Raw genomic sequence first — 7293 nt, 5'->3', positions numbered from 1 at the left:
GAAACTTTAGTTAAACTATGATGTTGGAAGCTGTATTTCCAAGAGTTTAGAAGGGAGTGAAAGGAAGTGAAGTTGAGTAATCAATTATAGATGGCTTTCTCCAGTATTCTAATTATAAGCAGTTGAGAGTTATTTAAGAGGGATGGTACAATCAAGTAAAAAAATTTAAGGTTGGAGGAGACAAGGAGATATTTTGTTGACATCAAGGAAAGAACCAGTAGACAATGAGATAATGAAAATGAGGTAATGAGATATTAGAGATGAGAGAGAGAAATGGGATAAGGAAAGAGGTGAGTGGATGTAAAAGAGCTGACCTTATTAAGGATAAGGATCATCTCTTTATTTGAAGCAAGAGAGAAAGAGATAATAGGGAAAGATATATAAATCATAAATGAAGGGAAGTGGAAAAAAGGGAGTCTTTGACCAATGCCTTATTTTTTTTTTTTTTTTTTGGTGAAGAACATAAAACAAGGTCCTCAGCTGAAAGGAGAATCACAGGAAATTTGAAGAGTGAGAAGGATACTCTGGGAAATCGAATAGTGAATCAGTTAGAAAGAAAAGAACTTTTTCTTTGCTTCCCTGAGAGCCTAGTTAAGAGCAGTTAACAGAGACTTGTGTAGGATCTAGTCAGCATAGTTTCATGCATTTCTTCAGTAGCATATGCATAAGAGCAAAGGAAGCAGAAAGAAGAATTTCAAAGTTGAGGTTTAATAAAGTGTGCCTGTAAATAGGACAATTGGGAAAACATTAAAGAGTGGGAAGTGTAGTAAAAATTTAAGTTGATTCACTAAAAGAACAAAATAGGGACAGGAGCTATGTCGTTAGTACTTGTGAAAGAAGCCTGATGAAGAACTGAGATGTTTAGGGAATGGAAATCGAATTGAATGCAAAAAAATGGACTAGAAGTATCATACATATTACACAGGGAAAGCTGGCATGATAAAAAGGGTTATAACCACATCTAAAGGAATTTCAGAGTATATGAACATGAAAGTGGAGCACATGGGTGATCATAAGGTTAATTAAACATATGAATATTTCTTATGTACCTATGGTGGAGTGGAGAAATAGGTAATGCGAATTGAATAGACTGAGAAATGCAGAAAGAGTATTTGAGGAATATCATCCCTCTGTATACTGAAATTCTCAAGTATTAAGAAAGGAGATGGGAAAGAGAGGAAAATTATGAGCCAGGCAATAAACTCTTTGAAAAGAAAATGGGATGTCCTGGAGTTTGGATAGATAATAGACATTAGGAAATGAATTAAATGCAAAATTTGGATAATGTGAACATCACAGGCATAAGGTTAGCTGAATGATAGTGATAGAGAATCTTAGGGCGGCTGGGTGCCGCAGTAGATAGAGCGCCAGCCCTGGAGTCAGGAGTACCTGAGTTCAAATCCAGCCTCAGAAACTTAATAATTACCTAGCTGTGTGGCCTTGGGCAAGCCACTTCACCACATTGCCTTGCAAAAACTTACAAAAAAGAAAAAAAAGAGAGAATTTTGAAGTGATTAATGGGAAGAAAGGAATATTATAGTACTCCCACCTCACTCAGTGAGCTAGGAGAAATGAGAAAAAGTATAGTAAGTACTAGGAAGGGTAGTGAGTGAAGTGGTGTCATAATAAGGGATGTGCTACAAGCCAGTCTGAAATAGTTCATGAGAATCTAATGTTATATTTTCAGCATGAGCATTTTTATCTTGGACTTCAGGTGCTAAAACTAAAACATCAAGGCTGATCAATACATTGATTTATTGTATTTTTTTTAATTTTATACTTAAGAAAATGATGGAGAAAATATCAGTACATAGTGAACTTAAAAATGCAAAGGACCCTCTCACTCAAATCCAGTTCACTTGCTTGTCATGGCATCACCTCCTTGATGTCATGGTTTTCTTTAAGAATGAAGGACAAGCATCATCATCATTTTACAATATACCACTGGAGCTAGGTCTCAAAGAAGGTCAGTACACAAAAGAGGTGAGAAAGGAAGGGGGTCAAAGATAAAAAAATTTGATAATTATTTGTCAGACATTCCAAAAAGTTCAGTGGAAGAGGCAGATGGATATTCAGTGGGATATTATGAGAAGTGGAGTTGAAATGGAGAGAAGTAAGCAAGTGACTGGTTGGGGAAAGGAAATAGGTTTATACAGCAGTACCTGAGAGTTCAGAATTACTGGGATGTGGGGAGTATAATGAGATAGTAGAAAGTTATCTATTAAGATCAAAAGAAATGTAGTAAATTGGGAAACAATCTTTATAAATAATGATTCTGACAAAGGACTCATTTCTAAAATATACAGAGAACTGAGTCATATTTTCAAAACAAAAAGCCATTCCCCAATTGACAAATGGTCAAAGGATATGCAAAGGCAATTTACAGATGAGGAGATCAAAGCAATCCATAGCCATATGAAAAATTGCTCTAAATCATTAATTATTAGAGAAATGAAAATTAAAGCTTCTCTGAGGTACCACCTCACACCTCTCATATTGGCCAATATGACCAGAAAGGATAATGATCATTGTTGGAAGGGTTATGGGAAATCTGGGACACTATTACACTGTTGGTGGAGCTATGAACTCATCTAACCTTTCTGGAGAGAAATTTGGAGCTACGCCCAAAGGGCAACAAAAATGAGCATTTGTCCTAGCAATACCACTACTGGGTCTATAACCCTGAAGAGATGATGAAAAAGGGTAAAAACATCACTTGTACAAAAATATTTATAGCAGCCCTGTTTGTGGTGGCAAAGAATTGGAAATCAAGTAAATGTCCTTCAATTGCAGAATGGCTTAGCAAACTGTGGTATATGTATGTCATGGAACATTATTGTTCTATTAGAAACCAGGAGGGATGGCATTTCAGGGAAGCCTGGAGGGATTTGCATGAACTGATGCTGAGTGAGATGAGCAGAACCAGAAAAACACTGTACACCTTAACAGCAACATGGGGGCGACATTCAACCTTGAAGGATTCGCTCATTCCATCAGTGCAACAATCGGGAACAATTTTGGGCTGTCTGCAATGGAGAGTGCCATCTGTATCCAGATAAAGAGCTGTGGAGTTTGAACAAAGTTCAAGGACTATTCCCTTTAATTTAGAAAAAAATCCAGATATCTTATTGTCTGATCGTGTTACCTCTTACACTTTATGTTTCTTCCTTAAGGATATGATTTCTCGCTCATCACACTCAATTTGGATCACTGTACAACATGGAAACAAGGTAAAGACTGACAGATTGCTTTTAGCGGGGGAGGGGGTGGGAGGAGGGAAGTAAGATTGGGAGGAAAATTGTAAAACTCAAATAATATCTTTAATGAAAAAGTTATCTATTAAGAAGTAGATCCAGGCAGTGCATAGAGAATGGTTGATTGAGAGAGCCTCATGTTTAGGCTGTTTCTGTTCCTTCCTTATTAAGGTCTAATGTCATGGCAAGTGGTAATGCAGTTTGCTATGTCGTCACCCTGGACAATGGCTGCTACCATTGTTACTGCTGTTAGTATTCATTCTTTTAGGTTGTATTCTATAAGAGAACAAGTAGTATGGTTAATTGGTAAGTTTAAAGTTGATAATTTTAGGGATATGAACAGTCTGTAGGAGAATCAAGCAAACAACCACACTCAGGACACCTCATTCTCATGTACAGGACTAATTCTTACATCTCATTTTTATGTACTGGACTAATCATCTTTACAGTCAATAATCTCCTTTTTGAGATTTGAAGGGTAATGACAGATTATTACTTCTGGGTATCAGCAGTAATCCTGCAATAGTCTAAAATTTCCACCATTACTCTCATGATTATTTTATTAAGACTTTGAAAGGCTGTGCTAAAAAGGAAAACATTTTCTAAGAGGCATGACACATTAAGTCATTATGTCTCATTAAAAGACTAACTCATTTAGTTGATATTCATAGACTGCAACCCTAGATTTGCCCAAAATGAGAGCATGACACTAAGGGAACAGAACACAAAGTATCAAATGTTTGATGAAGAAAAAAAGTCAGAAAAGGTCTAGAGCTTGGAAATCATATATAGAACAGGGTGGGCAGCCTTATGTGGGAAGCCCTGAAATAATAATGGACAGCAGATAAGTATTAGACATTGAGTGAGGGAGGAGAAGTGGAAATGAGTCATCAGAAAGCAAAACAGGGAAATAACTTCTACTACTAATTGATGATCACTTCTACAAAAGGTAGTGATGCTGATAGCAGTGAGTAGCATAAATTCACACAGGACTGCAAATTACCTCAGACTCCGAGAAATGCAAATTCTCTTCATTATCCTGTTAACTGAATATTTTTTCCCTGATCCAGACCATATCTCTTTACTTGTGTCATTTGGTACCAACTTGTGCTTCTGATGTGGAACCTGCCTCTCTGTTTAATCCCCATACCTAATTGATTGAGAACTTCCCATCTCTTACAGGATAAAGACATCAAAACTGCAGACTTTCCCTGCTTTCTCACTTGGAAAAACCTCACTCTGCAGTATGAGGCATTTCTAGCTCTAGCCAATGACTAACCCAGGCTCTAACTCTTCAAAGAAGGAGTTAAGCAAGAAACATAGAGAAAGAAGGGAGAAGTATTAAATGGAAGGAAGAATGGAAAATGAGGGAAGAAAGGAAGCAGACAGAAATCTATAATTTTGCCTAGATTTAAAACGATTCTAGCCAATATAGATCTGATCATTGTGTTTTTTGAAGAGAAATAGATATTTCTTTCAATTTCTTTATCCTACTGCTGAAAGGCTTGAATTTCAGGAGCTGTAGGAGAAACAGAAAAGGTTCACCTTGGAGGTGGTCAATTTTATAAATGAATTATTCAAATCATTATATAAGCAGTTAGGTAAATATCACACTGCCTAGGCAGGTCCAATGCCTCAGAAAATCAAGCTGACACCAAATTAGTTCATAATGTCAAAACATACTGACTGGATATACTATTTGAATATAACCCCAAGGAGAAAACCATACTCAGAGAAGCATCTGCTAGCTTTAGAGAAGATGACAGGCAATAATTTCCAATGAGATGTAGTTACAGGCTGTGAATGATTCTGAAGCTACTACTAACAGTGACCATAGTCATATTTCCCTCCTCCTTCCCATTTGTTCACATATTTTTCAGTCTAGTTCTTCAACAGAGCCCTTGCTTCTGGGAAAATGTCAACTTGTATATGACCTTCTTAAACCTTTCTTCATTAGTCATCAATAGTGATTTTCCCCTTCTCTCTCCTCCAAATCTCAGCACAAATGAATTCAGATTCCTTCAGACAGAGTCATCTGAGGGAGATGCCCACCCTGGTCAAATCTCACTGTGTGTTCTCCCACCCAACACCTATCATCATATTTCATATATAATCATGGGATTTTAGAGTTGATAGAGACCTTAGAGATCTACTACTCTAAAACTCATAGAGTTTTCAACCTTTCTTCATTGCGGACTCTTTCGTCAATCTAGTGAAGTCTATGGACTCCTCAGAATTTATCTAAATACAGAAAATAAAGTACATGTGATTACAATTATATAGAAATATGGTACAAAATATACTTAGAAAACAAGTTCATAGCTTAAGAACTCCTGCTCTAGTCTAACCTTCTGATTTTACCAAGGAAGGCAAAGAGGCATCATTGTATTTCCCCATATATAAGATGCACCTTAATTTTGGGGACCAAAATTTGAAAAACTGTATTACATAAAGTTATTAACTCAAGTTTTATCATTATGAAATTCAAGGACCTTCTGCTCTTAGCTTTCAGGGATCTTTTGGGCAAGTCTGGTGCAAGGATGCATGCTTAGTCCATTCTGTTTCATGAACCTGAAGCTCCCATTGTACCCTCCTTTGAAATCAGCCACCTCTTTTTCATCAGCAATTCTTCTTTCCTCCTGCTGAACTATCTTTGTGGAAAAAGGAATCCCAATCATCCTTTGCTCTTCAATCCATCTCTTCAATTCCCTCTCTAAATCAGGTCATTTGGACTTGAATTCAGCACTGTGCAAAACTCGTTTCTGAGCCATTTCTGGGAAGAACATAGCAAAACATAGCTTAATATACCAGTAATAAATGTGAAAACAACGAGTGCAAAGACTACAAAAGTGAAAAAGCAGGAAATGCAAGTAAAAAAAAATCTACAACCACTTTATGAGACACTCCCAGTTTTTAGCCTCCAAATTTTTTGTAAAAGGATGTGTCTTATTCCCAGGGAAATGAGTTAAGTGGGGAACTGCCTAGTCTACTGTTAGAAGTCAGGCTTCTAAATAAAATCTTTTGTTATTCAATCAGCTGTTCTTTCCATAACCTGCAGAATCCAATGAACATTAAGGTCAATATCAGAAAAGACATAAAATGGCAACTGGAGAGAGCTCTCTGGATGGAAGGAAATTGAACCTCATCTCTTTGCTTTGGGAATGATGGATTTTTATAGGCTGAAGGTTTGTCCGTAGTCATTTCTATCATCCTCACCCGCCACCCCCACCAGCCCCACCTCCGGGGAGTTTTCCTTTTCTTTCACTGCAGACTTCCCTGATTCTTTGCCAAGCAATTGCAGTAATAAAGAGACACCTCACTCAGAGATGCTGAGGTAGTTGCCCTGACTTGACTAGCCTAGAGATAGTTTGGCTTCTAGGTAAATGCAGGTCCTGCCTGTGACTTTGATTAGACTTATATATTCCCTTCAATATCTCCTCCTGACTCACTGTTGTTTTCTACTGTCAGTTCTTGCTATCTTCTCCTCCAGTCCTTCAATCTGCTGGGCACAATCTTGCCTTTCTTTCTCTGCCAATGAACTATGACCTGACAATGACTATGACCTGTTGCCTTTGTGTGGGCCAGCTGGTGGTCACATCAGAGAACACACATTTGCCTAGTGCTCAAAAGGATGTTATCATGAAGATTAAGGGAGAAAGACAGGTTTCTTAAATGTACTGTGACTTTTTGAATGTTGAGATATCCCCTAGTCTTTTAAGAGCTGTTTCCACATCCACATCCACAAAAATTCATAGTTACTTAGCTCACACAGTGGTCAAAAGGAAAATCATAGTATTTCAGAGACAGTAGACATTGAACCCAAATTCCTTTCAGAGAAGGAAATTGAGGCCCATAAATGATGCCCATAAGTTAATTTCTTCTTTCTTTTTTCATCAGATGACCTCATCTTTTACTTTGTTGAGATAGAGACCATCCATTGTTAACTATCCTTCCTTATACCTCACAACCTAATGAACAATTTTGCCATTCTTACCTTCTTTACACTAGTCTCATATGATCTTGTGGTCTTTGTCAAGTA

The sequence above is a fragment of the Macrotis lagotis genome, chromosome X (assembly GCF_037893015.1).
Source record: "Macrotis lagotis isolate mMagLag1 chromosome X, bilby.v1.9.chrom.fasta, whole genome shotgun sequence".
In the NCBI taxonomy this organism is placed as follows: domain Eukaryota; kingdom Metazoa; phylum Chordata; class Mammalia; order Peramelemorphia; family Peramelidae; genus Macrotis; species Macrotis lagotis.
Note: the sequence above shows the minus strand (reverse complement) of the source record.